Below are 18,181 nucleotides of genomic sequence, written 5' to 3'. Positions count from 1 at the left end.
GCCGAGTACTGGCTTTGATGGTGGCGGGAGTGACAGTGAGGCACAGAGGAGGAACACATGACTTGACTTCTCTTTAACGTTTCCCCACTCTTGTTTCTATGCTTGAATGTGCTGTAGGTCATTGACTCGGTTAACGATCACACAGCGGCTTTTCTGGGTTAATAGACACGCGCCAGCTCTTCCCACACACTCTTGGCTCTAGGCTTCGCCTATGCTTTCAGCAACATCCCCAGCCTTATGCTCGTTCCAGGGACCCTCACCTTCACATCAGACCTCCCACGCCCTGGGGCTCTGGTGCTGGGTCTCTCCTCCACAATCCGTACCTGAATCAAGGGCCGTTCTGTTGTACTCATGGAGCCAGACAGATCTGAGTTCAGACTGTGACCCTGCCTCTTGCAAACCCATGACCTGGAGCAGGGCATATAGGCTCTCAGAGACCTCAGACCCTTGGTCATTTTAATTCTGCAGTTCTTCCAAACCGGAGTCATAGACTGGGAGGGATTCCTAGGAAAAGGAAACGGCTGTTTTGCTGCACTCACCCTGCCCTCCCTCCCGCCCTCCACCCATCTTTCACTCCGTCAGTGCATCCCTCCCTCCCCCCACTCACCCATCCATCTCTCCCTCCCTCCCTCCACCTCTCCATCATTCATGTACTGTGTTCTCAGTGTTTCCCAGGTACCAGGTTAGGAACAGGATACGTAGAAATGAATAATATCAACCCTAGAAGAAATTTTCTATTACAAAAACCATTATGGAAGAAACCTGTAACTTTTCAGACACATAAAATGAGGTTATAGGTCTGGAAACGACAGTAACGCCACAGACAGGCGTGGGGATGGGGGTCCGACGACAAATGGGGATTGTGAGCTGCGCCTTGAAGATGAAATGAGAGATGAGATCGACGAGAAAGGTGTACAGGGAAATGTAGACACGGTTCTTCCTTCATCCAGGCCCCGAGCGAGGCCAAGGCTGGCCTGGGCTCCGAGGACACCCCTCTGCCTCGAGGAACAAGGAACGGAGGCCAGCGATGGTTTCCTCCCTCTTTCTGCATCTTTGTTGGGATTTTGTTAACATCCTTCCCTTTAGAGGTAGGATCCAGCCTCCTCACCTTTGTTGTTCTAGAGTTCAGGTATTTCCAAGTCATGTTGCTAGACGCGCCTTATTCTCCCCGTCAGGTGAGTCATGTCTGTCTGATTCCACTCCTTCCCCCGTGGGTTTCACAGATGGAAGTGATGCATCTCTCAGAGGTAACCAAGCAAACATTTATTAAGCACCTCTACTCTCCACACCCTCTCCTGACCCCCCCCCCCGCCCCCTGCCCACAGGAGACAAAACAGGAAAGCCCATCTCCCCTTACAAATTCAGATCACCTGAAAGGTAAGCTCTGGATGCAGGAACTATTTAATAATTAGGGCCCTGTAGGATGACAAGTTGGCAATGAACTTCCAGATTTCAAGTCCCCCCTCTCTCACTTGCAAACCACACCTGCTCATGCCAGAGACATGAGAGACTGTCTCCTAAAGATATCAAGTGTGGGGGGTGCCTGGCTGGCTCAGTTGGTTTAAGCTTCTGACTTCAGCTCAGGTCATGGTCTCGTGGTTTGAGAGTTTGAGCCCCATGTCAGGCTCTGTGCTAACAACTCAGAGCCCGGAGCCTGCTTTGGATTCTGTGTCTCCCTCTTTCTCTACCTCTCCCCTGTTCGAGTTCTTTCTATGTCTCAAAAATAAATAGATGTTAAACAAAGTTTAAAAATAGGTATCAAGGGAAAAATATTTTGTGAGCCCATATGGTAGCTTCTGGAATATGAACTCTCCTGTCCATGCTCCGTCTTTCATGGTGCCGCCCAAAAGGGCTTTCCCTCCAGCCCATGGCCAAGGCCTCTGCCAGCTCTCAGACGGTCCAGAAACAGACGGTCCATGGCTGCGTTTAAAGCTCTGCATTCCTCACCCACCACACAGCCAGCTTTTCTCAGAACCGTTGTTGAAATGATTCTGATTTCTGGACCTTTTCCTCCTGGGTCCATCACTGAGCCTCTGGTTGTTCTTACACCTTTGCCCCGGGGTCACCTGGCCCTGGAGGTGGGGCAGGGAGGGGACTCCCGGGGCTCCTCCCTGAGCACTGCTCCTGGAACCCCGATGTGCCCACCCAGAGCCCCGCCCTGCCCTGCAGACCCCTGGGGCCTTCACCCTCACGGCACTGTTTCCCCGTTACTCGAGTATTTCATGTTTATTTGTAATTTATTAGTAAAAAACTTCACATTTTTCCTCTAAGTTAAAAACAAAGCTGTGGAACCTGGGAACAGACTGGCCAAGTCTTAGAGACGAGTTTGGGGGTGTGTGTGCAGCAAGGCCAGGTCTCCCTGGGGCGGGGCCTCCGGGTGCAGTCTGACCAGCCGCACCTTTGGGGGCCGGGACAGGCTCAGGCTCACCTTGACACGGCTCTCACCCACCTGCAGGAGGCCTTGCCGCGCCCCCGCCCCCCCCAGTCCCGCCCCTGCCGGCCGGCCCGGACAGCAGCTCTGAATCATCCCCACAGGCTCCTCTCCTCCGTGTGGGGAGCACCTCCTCTCGTTAATGCCCTGTTTGCACTTCCTGAGCTCCCCAGGCCCCTTTCCTGGCCCCAAATAGCTGCGCGGCCCCAGGGCTGCGCCTGCCGGCATCTGGCGGCCTCCCTGTTCCCTGCCTCCCTCCCTGGCCCCTGCCTGAGCCACCCGGAGTCACAATGAACCGGGTCCACCCAGCCGAGATCCGGAAGGGCGTCCTCCAGCCTTCTACTCAGAAGCAGAGCACAGGTGACTGGGGACACTGTTCTGGGGTTTATCGTTCTCCCCTCTCCCCGGACCGTCCCCCCCTCCCTGGACGGTCCCCCCCTCCCCGGATGGTCCCCCCCCGTCACCGGACCGTCCTCCCCCCTCCCCGGACCGTCTTCCCGTCACCGGACCGTCCCCCCCCGTCCCCCCCCCCCCCCCCCCCCCCCCCCCCCCCCCCCCCCCCCCCCCGCGTCCCCCCCCCCGTCCCCGGACCGTCCTCCCCCCTCCCCGGACCGTCCCCCCCACCGGACCGTCCTTGGCGGCTCTGAGCAGAAGCCTCTGGCACGCATCTCCTTTCCTGCTGCTGGGGCAGGTGTCACAGCAGAGGGACCAGGCCCCCTGTCTTCAGGCTGCTTGTGCCTCGGGGGCACGTGAGAAGACCCCGCAGACTGTTCCCTGAGGGCCGGTTCCGTGGGACAGCACGGGCAGCAGATCGCTTCCGATGTGGGGGAACTTTCCAGAACAAACTGCAGAGCACCCCCCCCGCCCCGGCACGCTGCCCAGCGCCCCCGCCCTCTGGCTGCCCCCCCCCCAGGTGCTGAGAGACCCGCGGCCAGGCCCAGTCACTGTTTTAAGGTGACGGGATGGGAAAGAAAGTGGATGGAGAACTATTCCAAACAGCAAAATGAGTCCTCTTACCGGGGTCTGTGGACGTGAAGCGTTCTAGTGAAAAGACCATGAAAACACGTGTTTGAAGGGTCACGCAGGGGCGTGGTTTGCAGTGCAGGCGCCGCTGGGGGTGGTCTCCCCTCCCGGAGTCCGGTCCTGACGCGGCTCCTGCCGCCCGCGCGCCCTGCTGTGCGGCCACGGAGGGGTCTGGGAGGGTGACCTGGGGGGCGTGCCGAGGCCGGGCGTCACCTCCGGAGGCCACGTGGCCTGGGCCGCGGCCGGGACGCTGAGTGAAGGGGACCTTTCCTGCCCCCAAACAGAAGCTTGACTCCCTGCCTCCCTCCCCGGCACCGCCCACGCCCCTTCCAGGAGGGGGAAGAGGAAGGGAGCCGGGGGTCCCCGAGCCCGGGGCGGGGGGGGGGTGCTGTGATTTTCCCCCTCTCCACGGCCCGCCGTCCGCCGGGGCACCGAGGGGACTTCCAGACGCGGCGGGTACCCCCGGGAGGCGGAGAGGGCACCTTGTGCCCCGGCTGGGGAAGGAGGAGGCCTGCGGGGCCTCAGGACCTGCGCCCACGGCTTGGGGACGGGAGCCCCCTGCAGGGGCCCCAGGGCAGGGAGGCGGCCGTACTCTTCTGGTCCGTTCCACAGGGGGTGGCGTCTGAGGACCCCCGAGAAGATGCGGGAACTCATTCCGGGGCGCCTTGAGAGCCAGCCTGGGGGCCTCGGAAGGCTCAGAGCACAAGCACAGCAGAGCCGAGGGTGGTGGCCTGCCCCCACCCTGCCCAGCTTCGCCCGCAGGGCCAGGCCCAGGAGGAGGGAGAGGGAAGGCCTTCCCACTGGCTCCCGGGCGCTCCCAGACCACCGTCTGCCCTTTGCTCCTGCGGGAGGGACCCGTGGGCGTCCGAGAAGCCAGAGGAATCCGTCTCAGAAAAACTGTTCTTTTGAAAATGGATAGAGCAAAATACATATAGAGCATTATAAAGAAACTGATTATTGAATGCACTTATCAAAATACTTAAAAATAGGAATGTAATAATACATGTGCTTCTATGTATTTATTTATTTATTTGGCAGAGGGAGTGAGAGAGCAGAGGCAGAGGGAGAAACTCTCAGGCAGGCTCCACGCTAAGCACCTAGGATCACCCCCTGAGCCAAAATCAGTCGGCCCAGCCATGCAGGCGCCCCCACGCGTACTTCTCTAGACGTGCGTGAAATAAGGGACGTAGAGCCAGGCACAACTACATCTCTAAGAGCTGATGAACACCAACGATGTTGCATCACATCTGAAGTTACTGTCCTGTCACATGGTAAGATCTGCCTTTGCTTTTGGGGACCAAGTCACAGATCCTGCTAATGCTGTGGTGGCTTGTGGGCGGTAGTCATAACGGAGAAATGCTACATTTCAGGAGAGGTTGGTAAAAATAAAACACGTGCCGTTTTTCCTAAGTTCATGGGTTCTGAATTCCAGGGAGCCAGAGCGAAGGATGTGTGGAGGGAAGGACGGTCACCCAGCCGTGGGCGGAGGAGCAGGTGGGCGCACGGCTGGACCGGAGGGGGGACAGTGTCTCTCCTGAAGATCGAACTTCCCTTTGTGGCTGGAGGGAAACTTACGGCCCCATGTTGGCCCACGTTTCTATGGAGGGACAGGTGACTTCGCTCGGGCACCATTTGGACAATTGGAGTAAACTGAAACCTTCTCATGTACATTCTCCTTTGAGTTTACATTGAAATACTGGGTTTTCGGGGCTCCTGAGTGGCTCAGTTGGTTAAGCGTCTGACTTTGGCTCAGGTCATGAACTCAAGGTTCGTGGGTTCGAGCCCCGCATCGGGCTCTGTGCTGACAGCTCGGAGCCTGGAGCCTGCTTCGGATTCCGTGTCTCCCTCTCTCTGCCCCTCCGTGCTCCCCCCTCCCCCCCTCTCTCTCCAAAATAAACATTTAAAAAAGAAATATTGTTATTTATTTCATTGCGAGCATTTTTGTTGTACCTTATGTTCAGGAGGAAAGTATGGGCTTTGAAACTAGACTGGCTGGCTTTGACTTCTCGACAACCGCTACTCACTGCGACGTTTCGTCATCTACAGGACTGCGGGTAAGTTGCTGGATGAGCATGGCCCTCTCAGGAGGGAACGTGGCCCTCGGTAGAAGCGCGGGCACCTCCCGGGTCTGCACCCCATCCTCACCTCTCGTGATCTTTGAGTTTGGAGAGGAATCAAAAGGATCCTATAACTTCCCAGCACATTGTGTCCATTTGTTATCACCCTAACCATTGCTAGCAGGCGCCCTAAACAGAAGGCTGCATGTGTGATTCTCTCACTGCTGAGGGTGGGGGGGGGGGCTGGATGGCTCACAGGACACGGTGTCCCGGGGAGGCCAGCCTTCGTCATCCCGGAACCTCCAGCAGGCACTGTGAGTGCTCTAGTAAGTTCTGAGGGGTAAGGCATGCTCTATCCGGTAGTATCCAGCACGGTGGATGATATAATTCAAACATACTCAACACAGCAAACCGCCCATTTTAAGCCCCTTAATGTCCTGCTTAATAATTTCAGATTTATGGGGTAATGACAATAAACCTTCACGGCCTTTCAATTTTCCCAATTGTCTGAGATGAATTACACTAAGGAGAGTCTCTCTTAAAATACAGAGGCCCCTCCACTGGCTGGTCTGCTCACACCCCTATGGTGCGCACGCGGGAACACAGCCATCTCAAAGGCCAAACACAGACCCTTTACGCCCCATACAGAACCCTTACCCGACACAGAGCCCTTCGGTTATGTCTTGTTTTACTTTAGTTGTTTTGATGATGGAGCCTCCTGTCTCACTTCTCTGTTTCCCCCGTTCTTTCCCAATGGGACGGCCCCGTTAATTGAGCACAGTCGTGTAGGAAAAGGAGTGTCTTGCTTCCAAAAAAAAATGAAAATAAGTATTTCAAATAGTCTGCTTTTCAATCATGTCGAAACTTGTTTGCAAAGTAAGAGCCATCCTTACTGGGGCACCTGGGTGGCTCAGTCAGTTAGGGGTCTGCTCTTGATTTCCGCCCAGGTCATGATGTCAGGTTTGTGGGTTCGAGCCCCGTAGCGGGCTCTGTGCTGACAGCCAGAGCCTGGAACCGCTCTGACTCAGTGTCTCCCTGTCTCTCTGCTCCTTTCACACCTCCCACTCCGTCTCTCTCAAAGAAAAAAAAAAAAAAAGGAGAAACATTAAAAAAAGAGAGAGAGAGAAAGAAATACATGTTTGCTGCTTATTAGCCGCTGGTCTGTGACAGTTTGGAAGAGCAGCCTCGACAGCTGGAGACACGGACGGAGTATCCGCCACAGGAAATCACACAGCCAACCCCAGATTCAGGTCCTGCCACAGGGGGCTTTGTCTCCTGCCTGGAGGAGGGGGCTTCAGAGTCAAGGGGGTGAGCACCGGCACAGAAGGGGGTCGGGGCCACTTTTGTTATCTGCCTTTAGGTCCTTACTTAATACGATGTTAGATAAAGATCGGTCGTATAATCAATCCTAACAGAGAAATAGGATTACATAGTCCTAACCCTTTTACAATCTTATTGACGTTTTAAACATTTGTGTTAGTTTCTGAGCAGAAGATGAAATTCTTATTCCCAAGAACATTAGATTTAATTTATTTAAAATTCGTCTTTGGCTACTTTCCCCCTCTGTCTCCTGTCTCCTCTCCTAACAAATCACGGAACCTCTGGGAACACGAGGAGGAAACCAAGCGGCCTCGCGGGCGCCGGCAGGCAGCCTTGCGGGCCTCGGACCGCGCGCTGGGTGCACCTCCGGCGCCTGGCATTTGCTCCAGAATCCGTCTCACTCTGAGCTCCCAAGCCAAGCAGAGAAGGGGCACGCGGGGGTCCCCCACCTGTTGAAGGGGCTTCCCCTTCTGGCCGCTCTAGAGCTTCTGCGCGGCCGTGGCCGTGGCCGTGGCCAGGAGGCTGCCCCCCCCCCATGCCCCGCCCGTCCAGTCGGGAAGTGCGCGTGCGCGCGGAGCAGGTGTCCGGGAGGGGCTGCGGTTGCGGCCCCCTCCCCCCCGGAAGCCCCGCGGCTCCTCCCACGGGTGAGCCCGGTTCTTGCTTCTTTTCTGAACCCAGGACGGAGCTTTAGAAAAGCGAAGCGATTGAACGAAGGGTGAAACCCGCTGCAGGAACCCGCGGGGAGCGCGCAGTTTCCTGGAAGCGCCCTCGTTCCGCAGAGGACCTGAGCACTGCTTTCCCAGCGCGGCCTGCAGGATCTCTCTGTGCCACCCACACCCGGACCCACCCTACTCGGCGCCCGGGAGGCCCATCCGAGCTGGCTCCCGACACACTGCCCCGCCTGGCTTCTGCCGAAGGAGACGGGAGCACAGGCGCGGGGCGTGGGGGGGCCGGGAGGGGCGCTGTGCTGACGCTCTCGGGCGGCCGCTTGAGTCCCTGGGACCCTGAGCGCTGTCCCTTCCCTGTCCCCCCGCCGCAAGGCTGGAGGCTGCGCTACCGCTCTGGACATTACTGCTCCCTTGAACCCCGCCCCATCGTGGCCAACAGTTTCTTGCTCAAACCCTCCTCCACGGCACCGGCTCACCTGTGTCTCCTGGGTCCAGCAGGGCCTTGACTGATACCCATTCGAGACCAAAAACACAACTGAAGATGGGGGTGGGGGGTGGATCAGAAACAAGCAACAATAGGGTAGTTTAAAAGGCCACAGTTATGATTTGCACAAAACACTTATGCGTCCCCTGCTGGGGGCTGACTTGCGCCCCCTCCCGTCCCCCAGTGGGCCTGTGGTTGGAGGTAGGGTGTGTGAGGAGGTGACTGGATTCAGTGAGCTCTCGGGATGGATCCTAATCTGGTAGAGGAGGTGCCTTATAAGGAGAGGAGGAGGCGTTCTGTGTGCGCGGGGTTTGAGGACAGGCGGTGCGGGGTCACCATGACGGGTGGCCGTCCACAGCCCAGGCGGGGGCTCTCATCACAACCGGACTCTGTGGGCGCCCCGACCGCGGACCTCCAGCCGCAAACCGCGAGAAACACAGGTCTGTTGTTCCAGCCCCGCCCCGTCGGGGGTCCTTTGTCACGGCAGCCTGAGCTAGGTCACCCCTAATTTCATGTAGGTGCCCAGGTGGCCCATAGATTTGACTCCAGGGTTTTACAGCAAATGAAATCCAGGATTCGTTACAGAGTTTCTACCACAGTCCCCTTGCAATGTAAGTTTTAAGTGCCTCTCTGTACCCCCAGTTTTAGATGATCTTGAGCAGAGAGAGACTGTGTGTGTGTGTGTGTGTGTGTGTGTGTGTGTGTGTGTGTGTTTGTGCCCACATGCACCTTAATTCTTCTTGGAACCTCCTCTTAACCTATTGGTTTCATTCACATACATTAATGATACATACACATTACCCATTTACATATGTCATATAAGTATATAATATATATTATATATAATGACATTAAAACATATAATGTTATATACATGTTACCTGTTACATGCGTAGTATCTGTTATCTATACATCATCTTTCATGTCCATATCACCTGTTACCTTCACCTTTCAAGTACATATCACCTGTTACATATGTAGCACCTGTTATATACCTATCAGCTGCTACCCCATAGCGCCTGGCTAAGTGGTTAAGCTTAGGTGTAGGTGGGTTAAATTTGGCATCAGCCAGATCCTGTTTAATTAGAAAACCGCAGAGTAGAAATATACCTACTTAAGGAAGGGACAGCTCAGAGCACCCAGCCCACACCACCCCAGCACCTCCCCAACTCAGAGCACCCAGCCCACACTCCCCCAACACCGCTTCCAGCTCGGAGCACCCAGCACACCCCCACAATACCTCCCCCAGCTCAGAGCACCCAGCCCACCTGCAGATGTCTGAGAGCCATTCACATCTATGCCTGGAGCCCCAAACCTTCCATGGTCTTGACGGCAGGTATGTGCCTGTAGTGGGCATGAGCCTCCGGCTGAAAGCAGCAGGAATTTATCGTCTCACCGCGCTGGCGGCCAGAAGTCTGAAGTCAGGGCATCTGCGCACCCCACCTCCTCTGAGGTTCTGGGTGGAGTCCTTCCTTCCTCGTCTCCCCACCCCTGGTGGTGGCCCACCGTCCGTGGTGTCCTTCAGCTCGGATGTGCCTCTCCACTGCTGCCTCTCTCGCCACATGATACTCTCCTCTTCTTTCTTTCATAAATTTTTTAAAAAATTTATTTATTTTGAGAGAGAGTGTGGGTGTGGAGTGGGGGCAGAGAGAGAGAAAGAGAAAACCAAGCAGGCTCTGAGCTGTCAGCACAGACCTGATGCAGGGGTCGAACCCACGATCCATGAGATCATGACCTGAGCAGAAATCAAGAGTCAGATGCTTCACCGACTGAGCCCCGCAGGCGCCGGGCTTTCCTGCTCTTGTGAGGACACCAGCCACGTGGATCAGGGCCACGCTACGCCACATGACCTCACCTTAACTAATCACACCTGCAGTGACTCTGCTTCCAAATTAGGTCACATTCTCAGGCCCTGGGGTTAGAACCTCAACCTGTCGTGTTTGGGGGACACAATCCAAACCATAATGATGCCTCAACCGAATGCTTTTATTTGAGCGATGGGCCCCTTAGTTTTCTCTCGGAGGCATCTTTCTCTAAGCGTTTCTAGCAATAGTTTATGTTATAGATTGAGTTTAGTTTCCACTGTACTGATTTTTAAAATGTCACCACCTTGGCCTGACAACACGGTGAGTTTGCTTTTATCCTTAGGAAGGACTGTGTGCTGCTGTCAGATGTCAGCAAGTTTATTTTTAAGTGGACAGGAGAGTCACCTGACTCGTGTACTTCCTGTGGGCTGTCCCTCACCGGGGAGGGCACTGTCGGGAAAGCACACTGGGTGTGGAGGTGAGCTTGGGTTGGATGCCACACGAGTCTGAGTTATAACTGTTCTACTTCTCTGCAACAGATTTTCCAGAACAACCTTTCTGCTCGTCGGAATTGGAAGCCTTCCAAATAATGGTTCTGTGTATTACTCACAATTTGACAGCACAGCTACTGCCTTCTATTTGCCTTAAAATGAGAGGTCAAGAGGTTTTGACTTAACCTAGGGTTGAACAAAGGTAGCATGTCCACAGAGGTGAGCTATGAAGTGAAATCTAAAAAACCCAGGAGTGCTGTGTTGCGGCCAGAGCCATTCTTGTCTGCTGGCTAAGTGCCCAGTTATTTCTGTGGGAGGGAAGCAGCTCAATCAAGGTATTGTCTATGTTTTTTATTGCTTTAGAAAGGGGTCTATGACTTGGGGAAGTTTGATTATTTTTTTTAATGTTTATTTTTGAGACAGAGCACAAGCAGGGGAGGGGCAGAGAGAGAGGGAGACACAGAATCCGAAGCAGCTCCAGGCTCTGAGCTGTCAGCACAGAGCCCGATGTGGGGCTCGAACTCATGAGCTGCGAGATCATGACCCGAGCCGAAGTCAGACGCTTAAACGACGGAGCCCCCCAGGGGAGGAGTTTGTTCTTAAGAAGCGGCCCCTTCCCTCGGACAGACAGACAGCACTAGGATGGCCAGGTTTTGAGAAGACGGGAAGGCCACTGTGTCCTAGTCCAGTGACGAGGCAGGCGTGAGGTCCGGGAAACGTGGCCCTCTCGAGGAAAGTGACTACCATTAGGGTTACCTGGCTGGTTGGGCAGCTGGGAATTGCTCCTCGCCCCTTCTCGGTATGTTTGCCTTGAGAAACATTTCTCTGAATAAGGTCTGTTTTTCCATCCTCTTCTTGAAAGTCTCCCCGGACGAACAAAGGTAAGCCAGACCCAAACTCCCTCGCTCCCCAAACCAAAACCTTAGCCTCCTGTTGAAATAACGTTTAAGGAATTGTTGACTGAGGACAGGCTGTATTTTTCCCTATGCCCAGACTTAATTAGTTTGGACCAATAGCCTGGATTTCTTTCCACTCTGTCTTGAATGATAGTTACGAATGACTCAACCTTCCATGCTGGTAGGGGAAGTTCTCAGACTCACAATGTACTCCATGGCCGCTATTTACTGAGTCCCTGCTGAGTACCAGGTGGCCATTGACTGAGTGCCTATTGTGTGATGGGTTTATATTATGGGTTTTGCAGACACCATCTCATGTAACCCTTACAAAGCTGGGTGACGTACCCAGTGGGCTCTGAATCACCTCTACAGAGAGGCCAAGAGATTGCCCTGAGACCATCAACAGGCCCCTGTGCTGAGGATCTGAGAATCCAGCCCTTCACATTAGGCGGTAACATTCTTGGGCACAAGTGAAGCTCCTGCCTTGTTTCTTGGGCTTCTTGGAAGGGCCCACAACTTGGAGAATTAGGACTAGAGCTTCCCTGTTGCCCTTTCAGGAAAGGGGCCTTCTGGGGCGCCTGGGTGGCTTAGTCGGTTAAGCGTCCGACTTTCGCTTAGGTCATGATCTCGCGGTTCGTGGGTTCGAGCCCCATGTCGGGCTCTGTGCTGACTGCCAGCTCAGAGCCTGGAGCCTGTTTCAGTCTGTGTCTCCCTTTCTCTCTGATCCTCCCCTGCTCACACACACTCTCTCTCTCTCTCCTAGAAATAAATAAAAATATTAAAAAAAAAAAAAAAGGAAGGGGGCCTTCTGTACAAGAAAGACTCCATGACTCCATCCAGCAGCAGTTCTGAGTGAGGTCGCCTCCCATATTCAACAGCATCAACCACCCCCAGAGCTGAGGACCTGTTCGGGGGACCCCCTAGCCCTCTGCTGTCATTTTGGCATCTCTGTTTCCGTCTGCTCCCCGGACTCAACACCAGCCCCGAGTGGTGGTGGCCCGCCCTGACCCAGGACTTCAAGTAGGAATGCATCTTAAAAAACATCCCCTCCGGGGCGCACAACCGCGGCAAAGCAGGTCACGCGGGAGGAAACTGTGTCTCACGGCTCCCCCTCTGCACCGTGCAGGGCACTGCCCTCCGGGGAGGGGGACACGGAGTCTGTTTGTGTTGTAGCGATTGTTCACGTGATCTGGAAAGACAGACTCTGGGGGCTGAAGCAGGATGTGTCCTTCTACATTTTAATTGCTTCCAAGAACGATCAGATAATTGCCTTCCTTTGAAAGATCCCTGAGAATATGCTGAAGTGTCCCAGCAAAACAAAAGAGTCTCTGCGCGGTTTCTATTCTCTGCCAGCTCTGCTGGTGGGAACTGAACGCCTGGGGAAGGGGCAGGCTGACGGGGAGCTGGGCCCCTGGGCGAACATCTCCCTCCTCGAGGGATGGGAGTGAGCCGTTCTAATTAAGAGGGGAAGGTGAGACTTCCACCACACTGGCCCGAGCCCCCCCCTCCAGCGGCACTGGCTGAAGGCAGGAGAAAATACGAGGCGGGTCTCAAGCCCGTGCCTCCGCGAGCTTGGGCGTGTAATTCATCGCCATCCTGTTCAGAATGGCTTTACATGGAGATTTTTAGAGACTTAACTGCTTTTGTGAATCAGATGTGACTCATTTCTGCCGGTCCTCAGAACCCCCTGGTCTGAACAAGTAGATGCTCTTGTAAGGGAAAAGAAAGGAAAGGAAAAAAAGAAAAAATGCACATTTTTTGGGTGCTTTCTGTGTTTTATCATCAAGATTACTGGGGAGAATAGCCAAAGCGAGATTTTCGGCTATGACTGGCTTGCAGCTGAGAGTGGGCATCTGTGTTTGCATTTTCAATGGAGAAGAGATTCTTTTTGTGTCCAGGAGTCAAGGGTGTCGAGGATTGCTGCCAGGGTCTGATGCTCCGGCCACAGCGCGCCAGCGTCGGAAGGACCTTGGCGTTGGGCTCTAAACCCCTGGGGGCAGGCACAGGTGCTGGGTGCCTTTGCAGAGAGCCAGGGTCCACTGCGCCTGGAGGGGGTCCATCCATCAGCCCCTATTTCTGGGGGCCACGGAGCCGGGTAATGGGGCCCTGCAGACGTTCTGAGGGTAAATCAGTGTTGTCCAAGTGCTTCCTCAAGGCCGAGTCAGGTGCTGAGCTCTCAAAGGCAGGTGATTGGCTTAGAGCGGAGGGGATCGATAGAAGGCTCGGCGCCTCCACGGTTGGCTGAGGCTCTGCGGCCATCCTTGTGCTGACTTGTGTGCCGGACTGACGTCCCCTGTCCCGTCGTCCTGGGATTCCGGGGCTGTTCCCAAGTCCTCACGCCCCCTCCCCCAGACTAGACCGTCGGCAAGGACTGCAAGCATTCCCACTCCAGCCAGGGTCCCCACCGGGGCTGGGATTGACCCCATGCCGCGTCAAGGGTGCGGGAGGGGCTAGGTGCTTCTGTCCCCTTCTCTTGCCTTCTGACCTTGGCCCTGAGAAGTGTGTCTCAGGTAGCTACAGGTCAGGGAGGCTAAGCCCAGCCCAGCCAGCCCGCGGCGGAGCAGAGGCTCCAGCCCACATCGTCTGCGAGCATGCCAGCAGGGGTGACGGAGCCTCTGATTTTCAGGATTCCGTTTTTACTTCTTTTTTAAATGTGTATTTATTTTTGAGAGGGGGAGGGGCAGAGAGAGAAGGAGACACAGCATCTGAAGTCGATTCCAGGCTCTGAGCTGTCAACACAGAGCCTGATGCGGGGCTCGAACCCTTGAGCCATGAGATCGTGACCTGAGCCAAAGTTGGACACTCAACCGACTGAGCCCCCCAGGTGCCCTGAAGCCGTCTCTTAACAGCCCAGTGGGAGAGGGCGTTTGCGTCCCCGGGCCCCACCTGCAGGCTCTGTGGAGCCCAGTGCTGGCCGGGGACACGTCCCGCAGAAGCCAGCAGAATGGCCGGTAAGTGTTCTGTCCCCAGAACAAGGGGCTGGGGACGTCAGAGGACATGCGGCGCAGAGGTTCAAATGTCCAGAATCACCGGTGGGACTGGCGGCGGCGGCGGGAAGTGTGCCCCCCATGCCCCCCGTGGCCCGGCTGTCCCACAGTGGGGGCGGGGTCCACGGCTTTGCCGGGAGCTGCCTGCGGAGAGAATCGGCCCGATGGAACCAGGAGCACTGCAGACGGAAATCGTCAGCCCTCTGTCCCCGAGTCCGCACAGCCGAGATCCGGGGCCCGGGCCTCCTGCGGCCAAGCGCCCCCTTATGAGGCCCCCACAGCCGTGCTGTGCACGCCCCTGCTTGGCAAACCCTTTCCTGCAAGAGCTCTTGCAGTTTTTACGGGCATTTTTTTGTTTCTGAGCCCCATCCGTGTGCCCATGGGATGGGCGGGGGCTGTCCAAGCCCAGTCCCTGCCGTGTCATGGGGACCAGTGTGGCTGACAATCGGCTCTCAGTGTTCTCAGAAAATGTGGTCTCCCAGGAGGCAGGGCGGCCCCTGGAATCACGCCCTGCTTGTTCAGCCCGCCCTGGGGAGGGGGACCCGGGGGGCCGCCGGGGGGGCAGGCTTGCCGGAGCCGGGGGACTTGGCCTCCCCGGGGTCTGCGCCTTCTGCTGCAAGTCCAATCTGGTTTACGGTTCAGTTACTCTTTTCAGCTCGTGTGGGGCATCGAGTCCTGGTCCTGCCAACGTGGAAGGAAGGCTTCTCTCAGATGCGCTGCGCCCCCCAGTGTGCATGTTCTTTGAAATCAGCGCTAATAGATGAGCAGAAGAAGAATTCAGCGACTCTGCGTCGCAGATTCGTATCTAGACAGAATTCCAGCCCCCTTCCCATGGTCCCCTGGGGGCTCAACAGGGTCCCCTGGCGGGATACTTACATCCTGAGTCCGGTTACCGTGGATGTGACCTTATCTGGAAGTAAAGTGGTTGCACAGGTGGTTAGATGCCAGGGGAGGCGGTGCTGGCGGAGGGTGGTCCTCACCCAGCACGGCCGGGGTCCTCATGAAGAGACGGCAGCGCCATGTGAAGACAGGGCACACAGGGAGAACAGAGGTCGGGCTGCACCTGCACGCGTCACGGCCACCTCCAGAGGCCGGGAGCGGGGAGGGAGGAGTGTCCCCAGGGGTCAGAGGGCGCTGGCCCGGACACCTGCTCCCACACCACCTGAGGACACATCTGCTGTCTGGGCCCTTCGTTTGCATCGCTTTGTTACGTCAGCCCTAGGAGGCAGATAGGTGGTTTACCGAACACACTGCCCCGCTAGACAGAGAGACCACCGGCCTCAGAGAGGTTGAGAACGTCTCTCATGTCACACAGCTTGTGTCTGAGCGGAACAGGGGCGCGGGCTGTTGGCTGGCCTGCTGACCTCTCTGGTTTGTTTTCTTTTCGGATGGTCAGAAGGCGCCATGCCTCCGGCCTGTGACACATGTGATGAAAACGATGGCAAAACGATGAGACAAATATCGAGGCTTTTTTTTTTTACAGACTTTAAGGGTGACAGTGAGGGGCGCCGAGTGGCTCAGTCGGTTAAGCGTCCGACTCCTAACTTCAGCCCAGGTCACTGTCTCATGGCTCGTGGGTTTGAGCCCCACATCAGGCTCTGTGTTGACGGTGCAGAGCCTGCTAGGGATTCTCTCTCCCCCTCCCTCTCTCTCTGCCCCTCCCCCACTCATACACACTCTCTGTTTCTCAAAAAACATAAATGAACATTAAAAAAAAAGTCTGACGATGAGTTTTGACAAGTGCATACGGCAGTATATCCCCATTCCCCAACCTCCCACGGGCCGAAGCTCCCTGGATCCCCTGGTCGGCGGGGCGTGTTGGGACCGTTTCCTGGCTCCAGTCAGTGCAAACGAGTTCTGGACCTTGGCGGGGAGGGACCCTCGCTGTCTGTCTGTCTGTCTGGCGCTGCAGACCCAGGCCCGCCCTCGCTCCCTGTCCCGGCCGCCGGTGTGTCCCCCTGGATACAACTTCACTCTTCATTCACTCTCCCGTGGGTGGGTGGGCGTCTGGTGCCTCCACTTCGGGGCCATTATACTCAAAGCTGCGCTCAGTCTCCCCCTGCATCTGTGGGTGTTGTCTCTCGGCTCCTGGGCAGGTCTCTAGGAGGGAGGCTGCTGGCTCACCCAGTAAAGACACGTTTGACGTTAGGAGCAACTGAGAAGGGGGAGTGGGTGAAGGGGAAACGGTGTGTGCAGCGCGTGGAGGAACGGAGGGTGGGTGGAAGCCCCGCTGACACGGCCCTGCCCTCCCTGCGGCCGCAGTGGAACCACCGGGCACGCGGGGCCGCCAAGCCGTCCGTGGATGGGCCGCGTGGGCAGGGAAGGCTTCATGTGCACGTGCCCTTTGTTGTGCTTACAGAATTAGTTTCCTGGGTTTCGCAGTCGCCTGCGACCCGTGTAGTTCGAGCATCGTGGGAGCCGCGTGAAGTGACGTGGGTGTAGGGACCCCTGTGGACTTCAGTCCACCAGGAGCACGTGCGAGGGGACTGGCTCCGCGCTCCCGTCTACACGAGGCTGCGGGGGGAAGGGAAGGGAGAGGGACGGAGCCAGACGGCGCAGAGGAAGTGAGGTGAGGAGAGAAGGGTCCAGAGCAGAGCTGGCCGTGCAGAAGGAGAGCCGGACACACCGAGGGTGCTCAGCCCCAGGCCCGGCCCCTGGGACTGCAGACGCGGGCTGTGTGCACGACTGCTGGAGAAGAACTCTTTCCAGGGCGCAGCATCTGGCAGCGACAGCTGGAGGGGGGGTCCACCCATCGGGGATGGATCCCGCTGATGCTCGCACACACGGCCTCGCCCAGCACCTGGAGCCCGTGGGAAAGGCTGCGTGAAGCTGACGTCTAGCTCTGGATCTCCAACCCCAACTTCTCCCTGTGCCAGCCTCTCTCCACAGTGAGGCATCTCACCGCCACGTGGGCTGGGGTCCCTTGTGTCAACCATGTGCCCTGGGAGAGGCTCAGTGACATCACGGCAGCCTGTGGGCACCTTGGCCTGGGAATGACTTCCAGTGGGATCTGAACAACTGCTCTGCACTAACGAAGTGTGTTTCAGCCTTCCTGTGCCTCGGTGCATTCCCTCCATGAAATGGGCATTGCAATAGAATAGAATAGAGTCGTGGGCGACAGGACGGGAGACTGCCTAGCCCAGGGCCTTGCATGCGGCCCACGCTCCATGGACACCCCCCGCGCTCTCAATGCTTCTTCTGCTGATTTAGTATCTCGAGGGAAGGAGCAGAAGTAGCTGGTGCTTAGCTACCACGTGCTATTTCTGTCTTTACAGAGGTTCCCCGGGACAGGGAGGGTGCATAGCACGTCCGGAACCTACCAGCTGAGACCCAGAGAAGTTTGCTTAGCCTGTTATCAAAAATATTTCATATAAAGTTTTGAATAAGTAACATATTCACTTGGTTTAAAAATACCTATAGAGAAAAACATTGACGAATCTCTTCTGTGCCCTTTCCGTCTCCTCTGACCCCCCCCCCCCAACCCTCCCAAAACACCATCGTTAACCGCTCACATCCTTCCAGGGCTTATTAGTGCCCAAAAAAGACACTTAGAAACATACATTTTAATTTTTCCCTCTTGAGCTTTTAGAGAAAAGCTTGTATAATAGGCCCACTTCTATATGTTGCTTTGTAAAAAGTAATTTGATCTACTTCAGAGATCTTTAATCATTGCTACACAGGGAAGTCTCTTTATTCTTTCTTTTTAAAAAGTTTTTATTGGGGCGCCTGGGTGGCTCAGTCGGTTAAGCGTCCGACTTCATCTCAGGTCATGATCTCATGGTCTGTGAGTTCGAGCCCCACGTCAGGCTCTGTGCTGACAGCTCAGAGCCTGGAGCCTGTTTCAGATTCTGTGTCTCCTGTCTCTCTGACCCTCCCCTGCTCACTCTGTCTCTCTCTCTCAGAGATAAATAAAACATTTTAAAAAAAAGCTTTTATTTATTTATATTGAGTGAGAGAGAGGGAGAGGGAGGCAATAGGGGCAGAGAGAGAGAATCCTAAGCAGGCTCCGCACTGTCAGC

At 55.9% G+C, this 18,181-nt stretch overlaps 1 long non-coding RNA gene across 1 annotated transcript; it reads right to left on the bottom strand.

Moving 5' to 3' along the window:
- Positions 1 to 802: 802 nt before the first annotated feature.
- LOC120228359 lies at positions 803 to 9,379 on the bottom strand. The gene is made up of 3 exons (XR_005527473.1): positions 9,252 to 9,379; positions 3,449 to 3,638; positions 803 to 1,240 (listed from the first exon to the last, which is right to left on the bottom strand). It is a non-coding gene; the product is annotated as an uncharacterized LOC120228359 (long non-coding RNA).
- Positions 9,380 to 18,181: the final 8,802 nt, after the last annotated feature.

This window comes from Hyaena hyaena, unplaced genomic scaffold (genome assembly GCF_003009895.1).
Source record: "Hyaena hyaena isolate Hyena2069 unplaced genomic scaffold, ASM300989v1 scaffold_22, whole genome shotgun sequence".
Classification (NCBI taxonomy): domain Eukaryota; kingdom Metazoa; phylum Chordata; class Mammalia; order Carnivora; family Hyaenidae; genus Hyaena; species Hyaena hyaena.
This window is presented reverse-complemented; position numbering and strand designations above follow the sequence as displayed.